General features: G+C 47.6%; 41 non-coding genes across 41 annotated transcripts; all 41 read right to left on the reverse strand.

Annotated features, from left to right (window-relative positions):
- Positions 1–79: 79 nt before the first annotated feature.
- Trnak-cuu (transfer RNA lysine (anticodon CUU)) lies at positions 80–152 on the reverse strand. The gene has a single exon. It is a non-coding gene; the product is annotated as a tRNA-Lys (tRNA).
- A 439-nt stretch (positions 153–591) lies between these two features.
- Positions 592–664, reverse strand: Trnar-ucg (transfer RNA arginine (anticodon UCG)). Its single transcript has one exon. It is a non-coding gene; the product is annotated as a tRNA-Arg (tRNA).
- A 553-nt stretch (positions 665–1,217) lies between these two features.
- Positions 1,218–1,289, reverse strand: Trnat-agu (transfer RNA threonine (anticodon AGU)). Its single transcript has one exon. It is a non-coding gene; the product is annotated as a tRNA-Thr (tRNA).
- A 321-nt stretch (positions 1,290–1,610) lies between these two features.
- Positions 1,611–1,683, reverse strand: Trnak-cuu (transfer RNA lysine (anticodon CUU)). The gene has a single exon. It is a non-coding gene; the product is annotated as a tRNA-Lys (tRNA).
- A 439-nt stretch (positions 1,684–2,122) lies between these two features.
- Positions 2,123–2,195, reverse strand: Trnar-ucg (transfer RNA arginine (anticodon UCG)). Its single transcript has one exon. It is a non-coding gene; the product is annotated as a tRNA-Arg (tRNA).
- Positions 2,196–2,739: 544 nt separating this feature from the next.
- On the reverse strand, positions 2,740–2,811 carry Trnat-agu (transfer RNA threonine (anticodon AGU)). The gene has a single exon. It is a non-coding gene; the product is annotated as a tRNA-Thr (tRNA).
- A 321-nt stretch (positions 2,812–3,132) lies between these two features.
- On the reverse strand, positions 3,133–3,205 carry Trnak-cuu (transfer RNA lysine (anticodon CUU)). Its single transcript has one exon. It is a non-coding gene; the product is annotated as a tRNA-Lys (tRNA).
- Positions 3,206–3,644: 439 nt separating this feature from the next.
- Positions 3,645–3,717, reverse strand: Trnar-ucg (transfer RNA arginine (anticodon UCG)). Its single transcript has one exon. It is a non-coding gene; the product is annotated as a tRNA-Arg (tRNA).
- Positions 3,718–4,273: 556 nt separating this feature from the next.
- On the reverse strand, positions 4,274–4,345 carry Trnat-agu (transfer RNA threonine (anticodon AGU)). The gene has a single exon. It is a non-coding gene; the product is annotated as a tRNA-Thr (tRNA).
- A 321-nt stretch (positions 4,346–4,666) lies between these two features.
- Trnak-cuu (transfer RNA lysine (anticodon CUU)) lies at positions 4,667–4,739 on the reverse strand. Its single transcript has one exon. It is a non-coding gene; the product is annotated as a tRNA-Lys (tRNA).
- A 439-nt stretch (positions 4,740–5,178) lies between these two features.
- Trnar-ucg (transfer RNA arginine (anticodon UCG)) lies at positions 5,179–5,251 on the reverse strand. Its single transcript has one exon. It is a non-coding gene; the product is annotated as a tRNA-Arg (tRNA).
- Positions 5,252–5,801: 550 nt separating this feature from the next.
- Positions 5,802–5,873, reverse strand: Trnat-agu (transfer RNA threonine (anticodon AGU)). Its single transcript has one exon. It is a non-coding gene; the product is annotated as a tRNA-Thr (tRNA).
- Positions 5,874–6,194: 321 nt separating this feature from the next.
- Trnak-cuu (transfer RNA lysine (anticodon CUU)) lies at positions 6,195–6,267 on the reverse strand. Its single transcript has one exon. It is a non-coding gene; the product is annotated as a tRNA-Lys (tRNA).
- A 439-nt stretch (positions 6,268–6,706) lies between these two features.
- On the reverse strand, positions 6,707–6,779 carry Trnar-ucg (transfer RNA arginine (anticodon UCG)). The gene has a single exon. It is a non-coding gene; the product is annotated as a tRNA-Arg (tRNA).
- Positions 6,780–7,329: 550 nt separating this feature from the next.
- Trnat-agu (transfer RNA threonine (anticodon AGU)) lies at positions 7,330–7,401 on the reverse strand. The gene has a single exon. It is a non-coding gene; the product is annotated as a tRNA-Thr (tRNA).
- Positions 7,402–7,722: 321 nt separating this feature from the next.
- Trnak-cuu (transfer RNA lysine (anticodon CUU)) lies at positions 7,723–7,795 on the reverse strand. Its single transcript has one exon. It is a non-coding gene; the product is annotated as a tRNA-Lys (tRNA).
- A 439-nt stretch (positions 7,796–8,234) lies between these two features.
- Positions 8,235–8,307, reverse strand: Trnar-ucg (transfer RNA arginine (anticodon UCG)). The gene has a single exon. It is a non-coding gene; the product is annotated as a tRNA-Arg (tRNA).
- A 556-nt stretch (positions 8,308–8,863) lies between these two features.
- Trnat-agu (transfer RNA threonine (anticodon AGU)) lies at positions 8,864–8,935 on the reverse strand. Its single transcript has one exon. It is a non-coding gene; the product is annotated as a tRNA-Thr (tRNA).
- A 321-nt stretch (positions 8,936–9,256) lies between these two features.
- On the reverse strand, positions 9,257–9,329 carry Trnak-cuu (transfer RNA lysine (anticodon CUU)). Its single transcript has one exon. It is a non-coding gene; the product is annotated as a tRNA-Lys (tRNA).
- Positions 9,330–9,768: 439 nt separating this feature from the next.
- On the reverse strand, positions 9,769–9,841 carry Trnar-ucg (transfer RNA arginine (anticodon UCG)). The gene has a single exon. It is a non-coding gene; the product is annotated as a tRNA-Arg (tRNA).
- A 562-nt stretch (positions 9,842–10,403) lies between these two features.
- Trnat-agu (transfer RNA threonine (anticodon AGU)) lies at positions 10,404–10,475 on the reverse strand. Its single transcript has one exon. It is a non-coding gene; the product is annotated as a tRNA-Thr (tRNA).
- Positions 10,476–10,796: 321 nt separating this feature from the next.
- Trnak-cuu (transfer RNA lysine (anticodon CUU)) lies at positions 10,797–10,869 on the reverse strand. Its single transcript has one exon. It is a non-coding gene; the product is annotated as a tRNA-Lys (tRNA).
- Positions 10,870–11,308: 439 nt separating this feature from the next.
- On the reverse strand, positions 11,309–11,381 carry Trnar-ucg (transfer RNA arginine (anticodon UCG)). Its single transcript has one exon. It is a non-coding gene; the product is annotated as a tRNA-Arg (tRNA).
- A 550-nt stretch (positions 11,382–11,931) lies between these two features.
- On the reverse strand, positions 11,932–12,003 carry Trnat-agu (transfer RNA threonine (anticodon AGU)). Its single transcript has one exon. It is a non-coding gene; the product is annotated as a tRNA-Thr (tRNA).
- A 321-nt stretch (positions 12,004–12,324) lies between these two features.
- Trnak-cuu (transfer RNA lysine (anticodon CUU)) lies at positions 12,325–12,397 on the reverse strand. Its single transcript has one exon. It is a non-coding gene; the product is annotated as a tRNA-Lys (tRNA).
- A 439-nt stretch (positions 12,398–12,836) lies between these two features.
- On the reverse strand, positions 12,837–12,909 carry Trnar-ucg (transfer RNA arginine (anticodon UCG)). The gene has a single exon. It is a non-coding gene; the product is annotated as a tRNA-Arg (tRNA).
- A 556-nt stretch (positions 12,910–13,465) lies between these two features.
- Positions 13,466–13,537, reverse strand: Trnat-agu (transfer RNA threonine (anticodon AGU)). Its single transcript has one exon. It is a non-coding gene; the product is annotated as a tRNA-Thr (tRNA).
- Positions 13,538–13,858: 321 nt separating this feature from the next.
- Trnak-cuu (transfer RNA lysine (anticodon CUU)) lies at positions 13,859–13,931 on the reverse strand. Its single transcript has one exon. It is a non-coding gene; the product is annotated as a tRNA-Lys (tRNA).
- Positions 13,932–14,370: 439 nt separating this feature from the next.
- Positions 14,371–14,443, reverse strand: Trnar-ucg (transfer RNA arginine (anticodon UCG)). The gene has a single exon. It is a non-coding gene; the product is annotated as a tRNA-Arg (tRNA).
- Positions 14,444–15,005: 562 nt separating this feature from the next.
- Positions 15,006–15,077, reverse strand: Trnat-agu (transfer RNA threonine (anticodon AGU)). The gene has a single exon. It is a non-coding gene; the product is annotated as a tRNA-Thr (tRNA).
- Positions 15,078–15,398: 321 nt separating this feature from the next.
- On the reverse strand, positions 15,399–15,471 carry Trnak-cuu (transfer RNA lysine (anticodon CUU)). The gene has a single exon. It is a non-coding gene; the product is annotated as a tRNA-Lys (tRNA).
- A 439-nt stretch (positions 15,472–15,910) lies between these two features.
- On the reverse strand, positions 15,911–15,983 carry Trnar-ucg (transfer RNA arginine (anticodon UCG)). Its single transcript has one exon. It is a non-coding gene; the product is annotated as a tRNA-Arg (tRNA).
- Positions 15,984–16,533: 550 nt separating this feature from the next.
- Trnat-agu (transfer RNA threonine (anticodon AGU)) lies at positions 16,534–16,605 on the reverse strand. Its single transcript has one exon. It is a non-coding gene; the product is annotated as a tRNA-Thr (tRNA).
- A 321-nt stretch (positions 16,606–16,926) lies between these two features.
- Trnak-cuu (transfer RNA lysine (anticodon CUU)) lies at positions 16,927–16,999 on the reverse strand. Its single transcript has one exon. It is a non-coding gene; the product is annotated as a tRNA-Lys (tRNA).
- A 439-nt stretch (positions 17,000–17,438) lies between these two features.
- Positions 17,439–17,511, reverse strand: Trnar-ucg (transfer RNA arginine (anticodon UCG)). Its single transcript has one exon. It is a non-coding gene; the product is annotated as a tRNA-Arg (tRNA).
- A 556-nt stretch (positions 17,512–18,067) lies between these two features.
- Positions 18,068–18,139, reverse strand: Trnat-agu (transfer RNA threonine (anticodon AGU)). The gene has a single exon. It is a non-coding gene; the product is annotated as a tRNA-Thr (tRNA).
- A 321-nt stretch (positions 18,140–18,460) lies between these two features.
- Trnak-cuu (transfer RNA lysine (anticodon CUU)) lies at positions 18,461–18,533 on the reverse strand. Its single transcript has one exon. It is a non-coding gene; the product is annotated as a tRNA-Lys (tRNA).
- Positions 18,534–18,972: 439 nt separating this feature from the next.
- On the reverse strand, positions 18,973–19,045 carry Trnar-ucg (transfer RNA arginine (anticodon UCG)). Its single transcript has one exon. It is a non-coding gene; the product is annotated as a tRNA-Arg (tRNA).
- A 550-nt stretch (positions 19,046–19,595) lies between these two features.
- Trnat-agu (transfer RNA threonine (anticodon AGU)) lies at positions 19,596–19,667 on the reverse strand. Its single transcript has one exon. It is a non-coding gene; the product is annotated as a tRNA-Thr (tRNA).
- A 321-nt stretch (positions 19,668–19,988) lies between these two features.
- Trnak-cuu (transfer RNA lysine (anticodon CUU)) lies at positions 19,989–20,061 on the reverse strand. The gene has a single exon. It is a non-coding gene; the product is annotated as a tRNA-Lys (tRNA).
- A 439-nt stretch (positions 20,062–20,500) lies between these two features.
- Positions 20,501–20,573, reverse strand: Trnar-ucg (transfer RNA arginine (anticodon UCG)). Its single transcript has one exon. It is a non-coding gene; the product is annotated as a tRNA-Arg (tRNA).
- Between the last annotated feature and the right edge of the window lie 39 nt (positions 20,574–20,612).

Genomic DNA, 20,612 nt, shown 5'->3' on the forward strand with positions numbered 1-20,612 from the left:
GTCGTAACCCGTTACGTTCATTACGCAAGGCTCACGAGATGGGCGCATGTTGGATCCGCGTAGACACAAAATTTTGCGCCGCCCAGCGTGGGGCTCGAACCCACGACCCTGAGATTAAGAGTCTCATGCTCTACCGACTGAGCTAGCCGGGCTGCACGCAACGCGTTACGAGCCATACAATACTGATTGACCTGCGACCATCTATTGAAGATTCTTTTGACTACAGCTTATTTCCTGCTGCCACAAATCAGCTACAATCCTATTCAATGAAAAATTGTCTCCGAAAGGCATCAAATCTGCTTGAAATGATACGTGGCTATCAGCACCATTATTCAACACACATGCTCGACAGTGCGCAGACGCCTGTGGCGTAGCCCTTGGCTCCTGAATCAGATGCAGTAGTTCCAACAAAAACTCTCCTGAACGGCACTGTGCCGAAAACTTCGCTACAGATCACCCTTGTCTTGCTTGTGCTTCTGGTAGACGCCGGTTTTGCAGCCAGGAAGCGGACAGCAGCAACTTCCAACTAGTTTTAGAGTACTCAAACAACACAGTAAAACAGCATGCATCTTTTGCAGAACAGGAAAAACTCGACCGTCACAGGATTCGAACCTGCAATCTTCGGATCCGAAGTCCGACGCCTTATCCATTAGGCCACACGGTCACTGGCGCAATATACTTCTCCACACACACCTCATTTTCGCCATTTGTACACTTGGCAGAATGAATTTCCCATCTTTGACGCAGTTCTCCATCTCAAATTTCAGTACTAAAAGTACGACGCTACTTCTTGCTGTGTCCCATCGCAAGTTACATTCAAGCCCTTATGACGCTGATCAAACAAGAGAAGGCAAATCAGCTTCAATCGCTTAGTGCCATCTCAGTCGCCTGCAGAAGGTACCTCACCCTATGTGATACAATGGCGAGTTGTCGCTATTACCAAAGCGGCGGCGGCGCCGACGACGACGACGACGACGACGACAATCGCGAGGGTCTTTATCAGGGGTAGAAAATACATCACAAGAACTAAGTATTTCACGTCGGCATTCTCCGGAGACTGCCAAAAGCAGCAGTTTCTGGTGCCCACTTTAATAGCACCATTCACACTATTCATTTGCGAGAGCATTTCTTAAATACCGCACCCATTCATAATTTTTTTATCCTTGACCGCTTTTTTCGAAAGGGCCACGGTGGGAGGGGCTGTTACAAAATTCATTTGCCTCCTGTGAGGATCGAACTGACGACCTCTGGTTTACTAGACCAGCGCTCTGCCACTGAGCTAAGGCGGCGCCTCCTAGCGCACTTTTCGGGTACTTTGTTCTTACAGACTAGTGAATCGGAGCCCTTCAGCTCGAAACGCACCGCATGAGCGACCATTATTTGCATTTAGTTAGCACAGCTGCTGCTTTCCTACCCATCTCACACTATATCGATGTACAACTAAAATTCCAAAACAACACATTTATTTCATTTCAGAGTCACTTTCAGCTTCAAATACCGTTCCTCTGATATTCATACGAAGCTAGGCATCGTCGTAACCCGTTACGTTCATTACGCAAGGCTCACGAGAGGGGCGCATGTTGGATCCGCGTAGACACAAAATTTTGCGCCGCCCAGCGTGGGGCTCGAACCCACGACCCTGAGATTAAGAGTCTCATGCTCTACCGACTGAGCTAGCCGGGCTGCACGCAACGCGTTACGAGCCATACAATACTGATTGACCTGCGACCATCTATTGAAGATTCTTTTGACTACAGCTTATTTCCTGCTGCCACAAATCAGCTACAATCCTATTCAATGAAAAATTGTCTCCGAAAGGCATCAAATCTGCTTGAAATGATACGTGGCTATCAGCACCATTATTCAACACACATGCTCGACAGTGCGCAGACGCCTGTGGCGTAGCCCTTGGCTCCTGAATCAGATGCAGTAGTTCCAACAAAAACTCTCCTGAACGGCACTGTGCCGAAAACTTCGCTACAGATCACCCTTGTCTTGCTTGTGCTTCTGGTAGACGCCGGTTTTGCAGCCAGGAAGCGGACAGCAGCAACTTCCAACTAGTTTTAGAGTACTCAAACAACACAGTAAAACAGCATGCATCTTTTGCAGAACAGGAAAAACTCGACCGTCACAGGATTCGAACCTGCAATCTTCGGATCCGAAGTCCGACGCCTTATCCATTAGGCCACACGGTCACTGGCGCAATATACTTCTCCACACACACCTCATTTTCGCCATTTGTACACTTGGCAGAATGAATTTCCCATCTTTAACGCAGTTATCCATCTCAAATTTCAGTACTAAAAGTACGACGCTACTTCTTGCTGTGTCCCATCGCAAGTTACATTCAAGCCCTTATGACGCTGATCAAACAAGAGAAGGCAAATCAGCTTCAATCGCTTAGTGCCATCTCAGTCGCCTGCAGAAGGTACCTCACCCTATGTGATACAATGGCGAGTTGTCGCTATTACCAAAGCGGCGGCGGCGCCGACGACGACGACGACAATCGTGAGGGTCTTTATCAGGGGTAGAAAATACATCACAAGAACTAAGTATTTCACGTCGGCATTCTCCGGAGACTGCCAAAAGCAGCAGTTTCTGGTGCCCACTTTAATAGCACCATTCACACTATTCATTTGCGAGAGCATTTCTTAAATACCGCACCCATTCATAATTTTTTTATCCTTGACCGCTTTTTTCGAAAGGGCCACGGTGGGAGGGGCTGTTACAAAATTCATTTGCCTCCTGTGAGGATCGAACTGACGACCTTTGGTTTACTAGACCAGCGCTCTGCCACTGAGCTAAGGAGGCGCCTCCTAGCGCACTTTTCGGGTACTTTGTTCTTACAGACTAGTGAATCGGAGCCCTTCAGCTCGAAACGCACCGCATGAGCGACCATTATTTGCATTTAGTTAGCACAGCTGCTGCTTTCCTACACATCTCACACTATATCGATGTACAACTAAAATTCCAAAACAACACATTTATTTCATTTCAGAGTCACTTTCAGCTTCAAATACCGTTCCTCTGATATTCATATGAAGCTAGGCATCGTCGTAACCCGTTACGTTCATTACGCAAGGCTCACGAGATGGGCGCATGTTGGATCCGCGTAGACACAAAATTTTGCGCCGCCCAGCGTGGGGCTCGAACCCACGACCCTGAGATTAAGAGTCTCATGCTCTACCGACTGAGCTAGCCGGGCTGCACGCAACGCGTTACGAGCCATACAATACTGATTGACCTGCGACCATCTATTGAAGATTCTTTTGACTACAGCTTATTTCCTGCTGCCACAAATCAGCTACAATCCTATTCAATGAAAAATTGTCTCCGAAAGGCATCAAATCTGCTTGAAATGATACGTGGCTATCAGCACCATTATTCAACACACATGCTCGACAGTGCGCAGACGCCTGTGGCGTAGCCCTTGGCTCCGGAATCAGATGCAGTAGTTCCAACAAAAACTCTCCTGAACGGCACTGTGCCGAAAACTTCGCTACAGATCACCCTTGTCTTGCTTGTGCTTCTGGTAGACGCCGGTTTTGCAGCCAGGAAGCGGACAGCAGCAACTTCCAACTAGTTTTAGAGTACTCAAACAACACAGTAAAACAGCATGCATCTTTTGCAGAACAGGAAAAACTCGACCGTCACAGGATTCGAACCTGCAATCTTCGGATCCGAAGTCCGACGCCTTATCCATTAGGCCACACGGTCACTGGCGCAATATACTTCTCCACACACACCTCATTTTCGCCATTTGTACACTTGGCAGAATGAATTTCCCATCTTTGACGCAGTTCTCCATCTCAAATTTCAGTACTAAAAGTACGACGCTACTTCTTGCTGTGTCCCATCGCAAGTTACATTCAAGCCCTTATGACGCTGATCAAACAAGAGAAGGCAAATCAGCTTCAATCGCTTAGTGCCATCTCAGTCGCCTGCAGAAGGTACCTCACCCTATGTGATACAATGGCGAGTTGTCGCTATTACCAAAGCGGCGGCGGCGCCGACGACGACGACGACGACGACGACGACAATCGCGAGGGTCTTTATCAGGGGTAGAAAATACATCACAAGAACTAAGTATTTCACGTCGGCATTCTCCGGAGACTGCCAAAAGCAGCAGTTTCTGGTGCCCACTTTAATAGCACCATTCACACTATTCATTTGCGAGAGCATTTCTTAAATACCGCACCCATTCATAACTTTTTTATCCTTGACCGCTTTTTTCGAAAGGGCCACGGTGGGAGGGGCTGTTACAAAATTCATTTGCCTCCTGTGAGGATCGAACTGACGACCTTTGGTTTACTAGACCAGCGCTCTGCCACTGAGCTAAGGAGGCGCCTCCTAGCGCACTTTTCGGGTACTTTGTTCTTACAGACTAGTGAATCGGAGCCCTTCAGCTCGAAACGCACCGCATGAGCGACCATTATTTGCATTTAGTTAGCACAGCTGCTGCTTTCCTACACATCTCACACTATATCGATGTACAACTAAAATTCCAAAACAACACATTTATTTCATTTCAGAGTCACTTTCAGCTTCAAATACCGTTCCTCTGATATTCATATGAAGCTAGGCATCGTCGTAACCCGTTACGTTCATTACGCAAGGCTCACGAGATGGGCGCATGTTGGATCCGCGTAGACACAAAATTTTGCGCCGCCCAGCGTGGGGCTCGAACCCACGACCCTGAGATTAAGAGTCTCATGCTCTACCGACTGAGCTAGCCGGGCTGCACGCAACGCGTTACGAGCCATACAATACTGATTGACCTGCGACCATCTATTGAAGATTCTTTTGACTACAGCTTATTTCCTGCTGCCACAAATCAGCTACAATCCTATTCAATGAAAAATTGTCTCCGAAAGGCATCAAATCTGCTTGAAATGATACGTGGCTATCAGCACCATTATTCAACACACATGCTCGACAGTGCGCAGACGCCTGTGGCGTAGCCCTTGGCTCCTGAATCAGATGCAGTAGTTCCAACAAAAACTCTCCTGAACGGCACTGTGCCGAAAACTTCGCTACAGATCACCCTTGTCTTGCTTGTGCTTCTGGTAGACGCCGGTTTTGCAGCCAGGAAGCGGACAGCAGCAACTTCCAACTAGTTTTAGAGTACTCAAACAACACAGTAAAACAGCATGCATCTTTTGCAGAACAGGAAAAACTCGACCGTGACAGGATTCGAACCTGCAATCTTCGGATCCGAAGTCCGACGCCTTATCCATTAGGCCACACGGTCACTGGCGCAATATACTTCTCCACACACACCTCATTTTCGCCATTTGTACACTTGGCAGAATGAATTTCCCATCTTTGACGCAGTTCTCCATCTCAAATTTCAGTACTAAAAGTACGACGCTACTTCTTGCTGTGTCCCATCGCAAGTTACATTCAAGCCCTTATGACGCTGATCAAACAAGAGAAGGCAAATCAGCTTCAATCGCTTAGTGCCATCTCAGTCGCCTGCAGAAGGTACCTCACCCTATGTGATACAATGGCGAGTTGTCGCTATTACCAAAGCGGCGGCGGCGCCGACGACGACGACGACGACGACAATCGCGAGGGTCTTTATCAGGGGTAGAAAATACATCACAAGAACTAAGTATTTCACGTCGGCATTCTCCGGAGACTGCCAAAAGCAGCAGTTTCTGGTGCCCACTTTAATAGCACCATTCACACTATTCATTTGCGAGAGCATTTCTTAAATACCGCACCCATTCATAACTTTTTTATCCTTGACCGCTTTTTTCGAAAGGGCCACGGTGGGAGGGGCTGTTACAAAATTCATTTGCCTCCTGTGAGGATCGAACTGACGACCTTTGGTTTACTAGACCAGCGCTCTGCCACTGAGCTAAGGAGGCGCCTCCTAGCGCACTTTTCGGGTACTTTGTTCTTACAGACTAGTGAATCGGAGCCCTTCAGCTCGAAACGCACCGCATGAGCGACCATTATTTGCATTTAGTTAGCACAGCTGCTGCTTTCCTACACATCTCACACTATATCGATGTACAACTAAAATTCCAAAACAACACATTTATTTCATTTCAGAGTCACTTTCAGCTTCAAATACCGTTCCTCTGATATTCATATGAAGCTAGGCATCGTCGTAACCCGTTACGTTCATTACGCAAGGCTCACGAGATGGGCGCATGTTGGATCCGCGTAGACACAAAATTTTGCGCCGCCCAGCGTGGGGCTCGAACCCACGACCCTGAGATTAAGAGTCTCATGCTCTACCGACTGAGCTAGCCGGGCTGCACGCAACGCGTTACGAGCCATACAATACTGATTGACCTGCGACCATCTATTGAAGATTCTTTTGACTACAGCTTATTTCCTGCTGCCACAAATCAGCTACAATCCTATTCAATGAAAAATTGTCTCCGAAAGGCATCAAATCTGCTTGAAATGATACGTGGCTATCAGCACCATTATTCAACACACATGCTCGACAGTGCGCAGACGCCTGTGGCGTAGCCCTTGGCTCCTGAATCAGATGCAGTAGTTCCAACAAAAACTCTCCTGAACGGCACTGTGCCGAAAACTTCGCTACAGATCACCCTTGTCTTGCTTGTGCTTCTGGTAGACGCCGGTTTTGCAGCCAGGAAGCGGACAGCAGCAACTTCCAACTAGTTTTAGAGTACTCAAACAACACAGTAAAACAGCATGCATCTTTTGCAGAACAGGAAAAACTCGACCGTCACAGGATTCGAACCTGCAATCTTCGGATCCGAAGTCCGACGCCTTATCCATTAGGCCACACGGTCACTGGCGCAATATACTTCTCCACACACACCTCATTTTCGCCATTTGTACACTTGGCAGAATGAATTTCCCATCTTTGACGCAGTTCTCCATCTCAAATTTCAGTACTAAAAGTACGACGCTACTTCTTGCTGTGTCCCATCGCAAGTTACATTCAAGCCCTTATGACGCTGATCAAACAAGAGAAGGCAAATCAGCTTCAATCGCTTAGTGCCATCTCAGTCGCCTGCAGAAGGTACCTCACCCTATGTGATACAATGGCGAGTTGTCGCTATTACCAAAGCGGCGGCGGCGCCGACGACGACGACGACGACGACAATCGCGAGGGTCTTTATCAGGGGTAGAAAATACATCACAAGAACTAAGTATTTCACGTCGGCATTCTCCGGAGACTGCCAAAAGCAGCAGTTTCTGGTGCCCACTTTAATAGCACCATTCACACTATTCATTTGCGAGAGCATTTCTTAAATACCGCACCCATTCATAACTTTTTTATCCTTGACCGCTTTTTTCGAAAGGGCCACGGTGGGAGGGGCTGTTACAAAATTCATTTGCCTCCTGTGAGGATCGAACTGACGACCTTTGGTTTACTAGACCAGCGCTCTGCCACTGAGCTAAGGAGGCGCCTCCTAGCGCACTTTTCGGGTACTTTGTTCTTACAGACTAGTGAATCGGAGCCCTTCAGCTCGAAACGCACCGCATGAGCGACCATTATTTGCATTTAGTTAGCACAGCTGCTGCTTTCCTACACATCTCACACTATATCGATGTACAACTAAAATTCCAAAACAACACATTTATTTCATTTCAGAGTCACTTTCAGCTTCAAATACCGTTCCTCTGATATTCATATGAAGCTAGGCATCGTCGTAACCCGTTACGTTCATTACGCAAGGCTCACGAGATGGGCGCATGTTGGATCCGCGTAGACACAAAATTTTGCGCCGCCCAGCGTGGGGCTCGAACCCACGACCCTGAGATTAAGAGTCTCATGCTCTACCGACTGAGCTAGCCGGGCTGCACGCAACGCGTTACGAGCCATACAATACTGATTGACCTGCGACCATCTATTGAAGATTCTTTTGACTACAGCTTATTTCCTGCTGCCACAAATCAGCTACAATCCTATTCAATGAAAAATTGTCTCCGAAAGGCATCAAATCTGCTTGAAATGATACGTGGCTATCAGCACCATTATTCAACACACATGCTCGACAGTGCGCAGACGCCTGTGGCGTAGCCCTTGGCTCCTGAATCAGATGCAGTAGTTCCAACAAAAACTCTCCTGAACGGCACTGTGCCGAAAACTTCGCTACAGATCACCCTTGTCTTGCTTGTGCTTCTGGTAGACGCCGGTTTTGCAGCCAGGAAGCGGACAGCAGCAACTTCCAACTAGTTTTAGAGTACTCAAACAACACAGTAAAACAGCATGCATCTTTTGCAGAACAGGAAAAACTCGACCGTGACAGGATTCGAACCTGCAATCTTCGGATCCGAAGTCCGACGCCTTATCCATTAGGCCACACGGTCACTGGCGCAACATACTTCTCCACACACACCTCATTTTCGCCATTTGTACACTTGGCAGAATGAATTTCCCATCTTTGACGCAGTTCTCCATCTCAAATTTCAGTACTAAAAGTACGACGCTACTTCTTGCTGTGTCCCATCGCAAGATACATTCAAGCCCTTATGACGCTGATCAAACAAGAGAAGGCAAATCAGCTTCAATCGCTTAGTGCCATCTCAGTCGCCTGCAGAAGGTACCTCACCCTATGTGATACAATGGCGAGTTGTCGCTATTACCAAAGCGGCGGCGGCGCCGACGACGACGACGACGACGACGACGACAATCGCGAGGGTCTTTATCAGGGGTAGAAAATACATCACAAGAACTAAGTATTTCACGTCGGCATTCTCCGGAGACTGCCAAAAGCAGCAGTTTCTGGTGCCCACTTTAATAGCACCATTCACACTATTCATTTGCGAGAGCATTTCTTAAATACCGCACCCATTCATAATTTTTTTATCCTTGACCGCTTTTTTCGAAAGGGCCACGGTGGGAGGGGCTGTTACAAAATTCATTTGCCTCCTGTGAGGATCGAACTGACGACCTTTGGTTTACTAGACCAGCGCTCTGCCACTGAGCTAAGGAGGCGCCTCCTAGCGCACTTTTCGGGTACTTTGTTCTTACAGACTAGTGAATCGGAGCCCTTCAGCTCGAAACGCACCGCATGAGCGACCATTATTTGCATTTAGTTAGCACAGCTGCTGCTTTCCTACACATCTCACACTATATCGATGTACAACTAAAATTCCAAAACAACACATTTATTTCATTTCAGAGTCACTTTCAGCTTCAAATACCGTTCCTCTGATATTCATATGAAGCTAGGCATCGTCGTAACCCGTTACGTTCATTACGCAAGGCTCACGAGATGGGCGCATGTTGGATCCGCGTAGACACAAAATTTTGCGCCGCCCAGCGTGGGGCTCGAACCCACGACCCTGAGATTAAGAGTCTCATGCCCTACCGACTGAGCTAGCCGGGCTGCACGCAACGCGTTACGAGCCATACAATACTGATTGACCTGCGACCATCTATTGAAGATTCTTTTGACTACAGCTTATTTCCTGCTGCCACAAATCAGCTACAATCCTATTCAATGAAAAATTGTCTCCGAAAAGCATCAAAGCTGCTTGAAATGATACGTGGCTATCAGCACCATTATTCAACACACATGCTCGACAGTGCGCAGACGCCTGTGGCGTAGCCCTTGGCTCCTGAATCAGATGCAGTAGTTCCAACAAAAACTCTCCTGAACGGCACTGTGCCGAAAACTTCGCTACAGATCACCCTTGTCTTGCTTGTGCTTCTGGTAGACGCCGGTTTTGCAGCCAGGAAGCGGACAGCAGCAACTTCCAACTAGTTTTAGAGTACTCAAACAACACAGTAAAACAGCATGCATCTTTTGCAGAACAGGAAAAACTCGACCGTGACAGGATTCGAACCTGCAATCTTCGGATCCGAAGTCCGACGCCTTATCCATTAGGCCACACCTTCACTGGCGCAATATACTTCTCCACACACACCTCACTTTCGCCATTTGTACACTTGGCAGAATGAATTTCCTATCTTTGACGCAGTTCTCCATCTAAAATTTCAGTACTAAAAGTACGACGCTACTTCTTGCTGTGTCCCATCGCAAGTTACATTCAAGCCCTTATGACGCTGATCAAACAAGAGAAGGCAAATCAGCTTCAATCGCTTAGTGCCATCTCAGTCGCTTGCAGAAGGTACCTCACCCTATGTGATACAATGGCGAGTTGTCGCTATTACCAAAGCGGCGGCGGCGCCGACGACGACGACGACGACGACGACGATGACGACAATCGCGAGGGTTTTTATCAGGGGTAGAAAATACATCACAAGAACTAAGTATTTCACGTCGGCATTCTCCGGAGACTGCCAAAAGCAGCAGTTTCTGGTGCCCACTTTAATAGCACCATTCACACTATTCATTTGCGAGAGCATTTCTTAAATACCGCACCCATTCATAATTTTTTTATCCTTGACCGCTTTTTTCGAAAGGGCCACGGTGGGAGGGGCTGTTACAAAATTCATTTGCCTCCTGTGAGGATCGAACTGACGACCTCTGGTTTACTAGACCAGCGCTCTGCCACTGAGCTAAGGCGGCGCCTCCTAGCGCACTTTTCGGGTACTTTGTTCTTACAGACTAGTGAATCGGAGCCCTTCAGCTCGAAACGCACCGCATGAGCGACCATTATTTGCATTTAGTTAGCACAGCTGCTGCTTTCCTACCCATCTCACACTATATCGATGTACAACTAAAATTCCAAAACAACACATTTATTTCATTTCAGAGTCACTTTCAGCTTCAAATACCGTTCCTCTGATATTCATACGAAGCTAGGCATCGTCGTAACCCGTTACGTTCATTACGCAAGGCTCACGAGAGGGGCGCATGTTGGATCCGCGTAGACACAAAATTTTGCGCCGCCCAGCGTGGGGCTCGAACCCACGACCCTGAGATTAAGAGTCTCATGCTCTACCGACTGAGCTAGCCGGGCTGCACGCAACGCGTTACGAGCCATACAATACTGATTGACCTGCGACCATCTATTGAAGATTCTTTTGACTACAGCTTATTTCCTGCTGCCACAAATCAGCTACAATCCTATTCAATGAAAAATTGTCTCCGAAAGGCATCAAATCTGCTTGAAATGATACGTGGCTATCAGCACCATTATTCAACACACATGCTCGACAGTGCGCAGACGCCTGTGGCGTAGCCCTTGGCTCCTGAATCAGATGCAGTAGTTCCAACAAAAACTCTCCTGAACGGCACTGTGCCGAAAACTTCGCTACAGATCACCCTTGTCTTGCTTGTGCTTCTGGTAGACGCCGGTTTTGCAGCCAGGAAGCGGACAGCAGCAACTTCCAACTAGTTTTAGAGTACTCAAACAACACAGTAAAACAGCATGCATCTTTTGCAGAACAGGAAAAACTCGACCGTCACAGGATTCGAACCTGCAATCTTCGGATCCGAAGTCCGACGCCTTATCCATTAGGCCACACGGTCACTGGCGCAATATACTTCTCCACACACACCTCATTTTCGCCATTTGTACACTTGGCAGAATGAATTTCCCATCTTTGACGCAGTTCTCCATCTCAAATTTCAGTACTAAAAGTACGACGCTACTTCTTGCTGTGTCCCATCGCAAGTTACATTCAAGCCCTTATGACGCTGATCAAACAAGAGAAGGCAAATCAGCTTCAATCGCTTAGTGCCATCTCAGTCGCCTGCAGAAGGTACCTCACCCTATGTGATACAATGGCGAGTTGTCGCTATTACCAAAGCGGCGGCGGCGCCGACGACGACGACGACGACGACAATCGCGAGGGTCTTTATCAGGGGTAGAAAATACATCACAAGAACTAAGTATTTCACGTCGGCATTCTCCGGAGACTGCCAAAAGCAGCAGTTTCTGGTGCCCACTTTAATAGCACCATTCACACTATTCATTTGCGAGAGCATTTCTTAAATACCGCACCCATTCATAACTTTTTTATCCTTGACCGCTTTTTTCGAAAGGGCCACGGTGGGAGGGGCTGTTACAAAATTCATTTGCCTCCTGTGAGGATCGAACTGACGACCTTTGGTTTACTAGACCAGCGCTCTGCCACTGAGCTAAGGAGGCGCCTCCTAGCGCACTTTTCGGGTACTTTGTTCTTACAGACTAGTGAATCGGAGCCCTTCAGCTCGAAACGCACCGCATGAGCGACCATTATTTGCATTTAGTTAGCACAGCTGCTGCTTTCCTACACATCTCACACTATATCGATGTACAACTAAAATTCCAAAACAACACATTTATTTCATTTCAGAGTCACTTTCAGCTTCAAATACCGTTCCTCTGATATTCATATGAAGCTAGGCATCGTCGTAACCCGTTACGTTCATTACGCAAGGCTCACGAGATGGGCGCATGTTGGATCCGCGTAGACACAAAATTTTGCGCCGCCCAGCGTGGGGCTCGAACCCACGACCCTGAGATTAAGAGTCTCATGCTCTACCGACTGAGCTAGCCGGGCTGCACGCAACGCGTTACGAGCCATACAATACTGATTGACCTGCGACCATCTATTGAAGATTCTTTTGACTACAGCTTATTTCCTGCTGCCACAAATCAGCTACAATCCTATTCAATGAAAAATTGTCTCCGAAAGGCATCAAATCTGCTTGAAATGATACGTGGCTATCAGCACCATTATTCAACACACATGCTCGACAGTGCGCAGACGCCTGTGGCGTAGCCCTTGGCTCCTGAATCAGATGCAGTAGTTCCAACAAAAACTCTCCTGAACGGCACTGTGCCGAAAACTTCGCTACAGATCACCCTTGTCTTGCTTGTGCTTCTGGTAGACGCCGGTTTTGCAGCCAGGAAGCGGACAGCAGCAACTTCCAACTAGTTTTAGAGTACTCAAACAACACAGTAAAACAGCATGCATCTTTTGCAGAACAGGAAAAACTCGACCGTGACAGGATTCGAACCTGCAATCTTCGGATCCGAAGTCCGACGCCTTATCCATTAGGCCACACGGTCACTGGCGCAACATACTTCTCCACACACACCTCATTTTCGCCATTTGTACACTTGGCAGAATGAATTTCCCATCTTTGACGCAGTTCTCCATCTCAAATTTCAGTACTAAAAGTACGACGCTACTTCTTGCTGTGTCCCATCGCAAGATACATTCAAGCCCTTATGACGCTGATCAAACAAGAGAAGGCAAATCAGCTTCAATCGCTTAGTGCCATCTCAGTCGCCTGCAGAAGGTACCTCACCCTATGTGATACAATGGCGAGTTGTCGCTATTACCAAAGCGGCGGCGGCGCCGACGACGACGACGACGACGACGACGACAATCGCGAGGGTCTTTATCAGGGGTAGAAAATACATCACAAGAACTAAGTATTTCACGTCGGCATTCTCCGGAGACTGCCAAAAGCAGCAGTTTCTGGTGCCCACTTTAATAGCACCATTCACACTATTCATTTGCGAGAGCATTTCTTAAATACCGCACCCATTCATAATTTTTTTATCCTTGACCGCTTTTTTCGAAAGGGCCACGGTGGGAGGGGCTGTTACAAAATTCATTTGCCTCCTGTGAGGATCGAACTGACGACCTTTGGTTTACTAGACCAGCGCTCTGCCACTGAGCTAAGGAGGCGCCTCCTAGCGCACTTTTCGGGTACTTTGTTCTTACAGACTAGTGAATCGGAGCCCTTCAGCTCGAAACGCACCGCATGAGCGACCATTATTTGCATTTAGTTAGCACAGCTGCTGCTTTCCTACACATCTCACACTATATCGATGTACAACTAAAATTCCAAAACAACACATTTATTTCATTTCAGAGTCACTTTCAGCTTCAAATACCGTTCCTCTGATATTCATATGAAGCTAGGCATCGTCGTAACCCGTTACGTTCATTACGCAAGGCTCACGAGATGGGCGCATGTTGGATCCGCGTAGACACAAAATTTTGCGCCGCCCAGCGTGGGGCTCGAACCCACGACCCTGAGATTAAGAGTCTCATGCCCTACCGACTGAGCTAGCCGGGCTGCACGCAACGCGTTACGAGCCATACAATACTGATTGACCTGCGACCATCTATTGAAGATTCTTTTGACTACAGCTTATTTCCTGCTGCCACAAATCAGCTACAATCCTATTCAATGAAAAATTGTCTCCGAAAAGCATCAAAGCTGCTTGAAATGATACGTGGCTATCAGCACCATTATTCAACACACATGCTCGACAGTGCGCAGACGCCTGTGGCGTAGCCCTTGGCTCCTGAATCAGATGCAGTAGTTCCAACAAAAACTCTCCTGAACGGCACTGTGCCGAAAACTTCGCTACAGATCACCCTTGTCTTGCTTGTGCTTCTGGTAGACGCCGGTTTTGCAGCCAGGAAGCGGACAGCAGCAACTTCCAACTAGTTTTAGAGTACTCAAACAACACAGTAAAACAGCATGCATCTTTTGCAGAACAGGAAAAACTCGACCGTGACAGGATTCGAACCTGCAATCTTCGGATCCGAAGTCCGACGCCTTATCCATTAGGCCACACCTTCACTGGCGCAATATACTTCTCCACACACACCTCACTTTCGCCATTTGTACACTTGGCAGAATGAATTTCCTATCTTTGACGCAGTTCTCCATCTAAAATTTCAGTACTAAAAGTACGACGCTACTTCTTGCTGTGTCCCATCGCAAGTTACATTCAAGCCCTTATGACGCTGATCAAACAAGAGAAGGCAAATCAGCTTCAATCGCTTAGTGCCATCTCAGTCGCTTGCAGAAGGTACCTCACCCTATGTGATACAATGGCGAGTTGTCGCTATTACCAAAGCGGCGGCGGCGCCGACGACGACGACGACGACGACGACGATGACGACAATCGCGAGGGTTTTTATCAGGGGTAGAAAATACATCACAAGAACTAAGTATTTCACGTCGGCATTCTCCGGAGACTGCCAAAAGCAGCAGTTTCTGGTGCCCACTTTAATAGCACCATTCACACTATTCATTTGCGAGAGCATTTCTTAAATACCGCACCCATTCATAATTTTTTTATCCTTGACCGCTTTTTTCGAAAGGGCCACGGTGGGAGGGGCTGTTACAAAATTCATTTGCCTCCTGTGAGGATCGAACTGACGACCTCTGGTTTACTAGACCAGCGCTCTGCCACTGAGCTAAGGCGGCGCCTCCTAGCGCACTTTTCGGGTACTTTGTTCTTACAGACTAGTGAATCGGAGCCCTTCAGCTCGAAACGCACCGCATGAGCGACCATTATTTGCATTTAGTTAGCACAGCTGCTGCTTTCCTACCCATCTCACACTATATCGATGTACAACTAAAATTCCAAAACAACACATTTATTTCATTTCAGAGTCACTTTCAGCTTCAAATACCGTTCCTCTGATATTCATACGAAGCTAGGCATCGTCGTAACCCGTTACGTTCATTACGCAAGGCTCACGAGAGGGGCGCATGTTGGATCCGCGTAGACACAAAATTTTGCGCCGCCCAGCGTGGGGCTCGAACCCACGACCCTGAGATTAAGAGTCTCATGCTCTACCGACTGAGCTAGCCGGGCTGCACGCAACGCGTTACGAGCCATACAATACTGATTGACCTGCGACCATCTATTGAAGATTCTTTTGACTACAGCTTATTTCCTGCTGCCACAAATCAGCTACAATCCTATTCAATGAAAAATTGTCTCCGAAAGGCATCAAATCTGCTTGAAATGATACGTGGCTATCAGCACCATTATTCAACACACATGCTCGACAGTGCGCAGACGCCTGTGGCGTAGCCCTTGGCTCCTGAATCAGATGCAGTAGTTCCAACAAAAACTCTCCTGAACGGCACTGTGCCGAAAACTTCGCTACAGATCACCCTTGTCTTGCTTGTGCTTCTGGTAGACGCCGGTTTTGCAGCCAGGAAGCGGACAGCAGCAACTTCCAACTAGTTTTAGAGTACTCAAACAACACAGTAAAACAGCATGCATCTTTTGCAGAACAGGAAAAACTCGACCGTCACAGGATTCGAACCTGCAATCTTCGGATCCGAAGTCCGACGCCTTATCCATTAGGCCACACGGTCACTGGCGCAATATACTTCTCCACACACACCTCATTTTCGCCATTTGTACACTTGGCAGAATGAATTTCCCATCTTTGACGCAGTTCTCCATCTCAAATTTCAGTACTAAAAGTACGACGCTACTTCTTGCTGTGTCCCATCGCAAGTTACATTCAAGCCCTTATGACGCTGATCAAACAAGAGAAGGCAAATCAGCTTCAATCGCTTAGTGCCATCTCAGTCGCCTGCAGAAGGTACCTCACCCTATGTGATACAATGGCGAGTTGTCGCTATTACCAAAGCGGCGGCGGCGCCGACGACGACGACGACGACGACAATCGCGAGGGTCTTTATCAGGGGTAGAAAATACATCACAAGAACTAAGTATTTCACGTCGGCATTCTCCGGAGACTGCCAAAAGCAGCAGTTTCTGGTGCCCACTTTAATAGCACCATTCACACTATTCATTTGCGAGAGCATTTCTTAAATACCGCACCCATTCATAATTTTTTTATCCTTGACCGCTTTTTTCGAAAGGGCCACGGTGGGAGGGGCTGTTACAAAATTCATTTGCCTCCTGTGAGGATCGAACTGACGACCTTTGGTTTACTAGACCAGCGCTCTGCCACTGAGCTAAGGAGGCGCCTCCTAGCGCACTTTTCGGGTACTTTGTTCTTACAGACTAGTGAATCGGAGCCCTTCAGCTCGAAACGCACCGCATGAGCGACCATTATTTGCATTTAGTTAGCACAGCTGCTGCTTTCCTACACATCTCACACTATATCGATGTACAACTAAAATTCCAAAACAACACATTTATTTCATTTCAGAGTCACTTTCAGCTTCAAATACCGTTCCTCTGATATTCATATGAAGCTAGGCATCGTCGTAACCCGTTACGTTCATTACGCAAGGCTCACGAGATGGGCGCATGTTGGATCCGCGTAGACACAAAATTTTGCGCCGCCCAGCGTGGGGCTCGAACCCACGACCCTGAGATTAAGAGTCTCATGCTCTACCGACTGAGCTAGCCGGGCTGCACGCAACGCGTTACGAGCCATACAATACTGATTGACCTGCGACCATCTATTGAAGATTCTTTTGACTACAGCTTATTTCCTGCTGCCACAAATCAGCTACAATCCTATTCAATGAAAAATTGTCTCCGAAAGGCATCAAATCTGCTTGAAATGATACGTGGCTATCAGCACCATTATTCAACACACATGCTCGACAGTGCGCAGACGCCTGTGGCGTAGCCCTTGGCTCCTGAATCAGATGCAGTAGTTCCAACAAAAACTCTCCTGAACGGCACTGTGCCGAAAACTTCGCTACAGATCACCCTTGTCTTGCTTGTGCTTCTGGTAGACGCCGGTTTTGCAGCCAGGAAGCGGACAGCAGCAACTTCCAACTAGTTTTAGAGTACTCAAACAACACAGTAAAACAGCATGCATCTTTTGCAGAACAGGAAAAACTCGACCGTCACAGGATTCGAACCTGCAATCTTCGGATCCGAAGTCCGACGCCTTATCCATTAGGCCACACGGTCACTGGCGCAATATACTTCTCCACACACACCTCATTTTCGCCATTTGTACACTTGGCAGAATGAATTTCCCATCTTTGACGCAGTTCTCCATCTCAAATTTCAGTACTAAAAGTACGACGCTACTTCTTGCTGTGTCCCATCGCAAGTTACATTCAAGCCCTTATGACGCTGATCAAACAAGAGAAGGCAAATCAGCTTCAATCGCTTAGTGCCATCTCAGTCGCCTGCAGAAGGTACCTCACCCTATGTGATACAATGGCGAGTTGTCGCTATTACCAAAGCGGCGGCGGCGCCGACGACGACGACGACGACGACGACGACAATCGCGAGGGTCTTTATCAGGGGTAGAAAATACATCACAAGAACTAAGTATTTCACGTCGGCATTCTCCGGAGACTGCCAAAAGCAGCAGTTTCTGGTGCCCACTTTAATAGCACCATTCACACTATTCATTTGCGAGAGCATTTCTTAAATACCGCACCCATTCATAACTTTTTTATCCTTGACCGCTTTTTTCGAAAGGGCCACGGTGGGAGGGGCTGTTACAAAATTCATTTGCCTCCTGTGAGGATCGAACTGACGACCTTTGGTTTACTAGACCAGCGCTCTGCCACTGAGCTAAGGAGGCGCCTCCTAGCGCACTTTTCGGGTACTTTGTTCTTACAGACTAGTGAATCGGAGCCCTTCAGCTCGAAACGCACCGCATGAGCGACCATTATTTGCATTTAGTTAGCACAGCTGCTGCTTTCCTACACATCTCACACTATATCGATGTACAACTAAAATTCCAAAACAACACATTTATTTCATTTCAGAGTCACTTTCAGCTTCAAATACCGTTCCTCTGATATTCATATGAAGCTAGGCATCGTCGTAACCCGTTACGTTCATTACGCAAGGCTCACGAGATGGGCGCATGTTGGATCCGCGTAGACACAAAATTTTGCGCCGCCCAGCGTGGGGCTCGAACCCACGACCCTGAGATTAAGAGTCTCATGCTCTACCGACTGAGCTAGCCGGGCTGCACGCAACGCGTGACGAGCCATACAATACTGATTGACCTGCGACCATCTATTGAAGATTCTTTTGACTACAGCTTATTTCCTGCTGCCACAAATCAGCTACAATCCTATTCAATGAAAAATTGTCTCCGAAAGGCATCAAATCTGCTTGAAATGATACGTGGCTATCAGCACCATTATTCAACACACATGCTCGACAGTGCGCAGACGCCTGTGGCGTAGCCCTTGGCTCCTGAATCAGATGCAGTAGTTCCAACAAAAACTCTCCTGAACGGCACTGTGCCGAAAACTTCGCTACAGATCACCCTTGTCTTGCTTGTGCTTCTGGTAGACGCCGGTTTTGCAGCCAGGAAGCGGACAGCAGCAACTTCCAACTAGTTTTAGAGTACTCAAACAACACAGTAAAACAGCATGCATCTTTTGCAGAACAGGAAAAACTCGACCGTCACAGGATTCGAACCTGCAATCTTCGGATCCGAAGTCCGACGCCTTATCCATTAGGCCACACGGTCACTGGCGCAATATACTTCTCCACACACACCTCATTTTCGCCATTTGTACACTTGGCAGAATGAATTTCCCATCTTTGACGCAGTTCTCCATCTCAAATTTCAGTACTAAAAGTACGACGCTACTTCTTGCTGTGTCCCATCGCAAGTTACATTCAAGCCCTTATGACGCTGATCAAACAAGAGAAGGCAAATCAGCTTCAATCGCTTAGTGCCATCTCAGTCGCCTGCAGAAGGTACCTCACCCTATGTGATACAATGGCGAGTTGTCGCTATTACCAAAGCGGCGGCGGCGCCGACGACGACGACGACGACGACAATCGCGAGGGTCTTTATCAGGGGTAGAAAATACATCACAAGAACTAAGTATTTCACGTCGGCATTCTCCGGAGACTGCCAAAAGCAGCAGTTTCTGGTGCCCACTTTAATAGCACCATTCACACTATTCATTTGCGAGAGCATTTCTTAAATACCGCACCCATTCATAACTTTTTTATCCTTGACCGCTTTTTTCGAAAGGGCCACGGTGGGAGGGGCTGTTACAAAATTCATTTGCCTCCTGTGAGGATCGAACTGACGACCTTTGGTTTACTAGACCAGCGCTCTGCCACTGAGCTAAGGAGGCGCCTCCTAGCGCACTTTTCGGGTACTTTGTTCTTACAGACTAGTGAATCGGAGCCCTTCAGCTCGAAACGCACCGCATGAGCGACCATTATTTGCATTTAGTTAGCACAGCTGCTGCTTTCCTACACATCTCACACTATATCGATGTACAACTAAAATTCCAAAACAACACATTTATTTCATTTCAGAGTCACTTTCAGCTTCAAATACCGTTCCTCTGATATTCATATGAAGCTAGGCATCGTCGTAACCCGTTACGTTCATTACGCAAGGCTCACGAGATGGGCGCATGTTGGATCCGCGTAGACACAAAATTTTGCGCCGCCCAGCGTGGGGCTCGAACCCACGACCCTGAGATTAAGAGTCTCATGCTCTACCGACTGAGCTAGCCGGGCTGCACGCAACGCGTTACGAGCCATACAATACTGATTGACCTGCGACCATCTATTGAAGATTCTTTTGACTACAGCTTATTTCCTGCTGCCACAAATCAGCTACAATCCTATTCAATGAAAAATTGTCTCCGAAAGGCATCAAATCTGCTTGAAATGATACGTGGCTATCAGCACCATTATTCAACACACATGCTCGACAGTGCGCAGACGCCTGTGGCGTAGCCCTTGGCTCCTGAATCAGATGCAGTAGTTCCAACAAAAACTCTCCTGAACGGCACTGTGCCGAAAACTTCGCTACAGATCACCCTTGTCTTGCTTGTGCTTCTGGTAGACGCCGGTTTTGCAGCCAGGAAGCGGACAGCAGCAACTTCCAACTAGTTTTAGAGTACTCAAACAACACAGTAAAACAGCATGCATCTTTTGCAGAACAGGAAAAACTCGACCGTGACAGGATTCGAACCTGCAATCTTCGGATCCGAAGTCCGACGCCTTATCCATTAGGCCACACGGTCACTGGCGCAATATACTTCTCCACACACACCTCATTTTCG

The sequence above is a fragment of the Schistocerca cancellata genome, unplaced genomic scaffold (genome assembly GCF_023864275.1).
Source record: "Schistocerca cancellata isolate TAMUIC-IGC-003103 unplaced genomic scaffold, iqSchCanc2.1 HiC_scaffold_1109, whole genome shotgun sequence".
Lineage (NCBI taxonomy): Eukaryota > Metazoa > Arthropoda > Insecta > Orthoptera > Acrididae > Schistocerca > Schistocerca cancellata.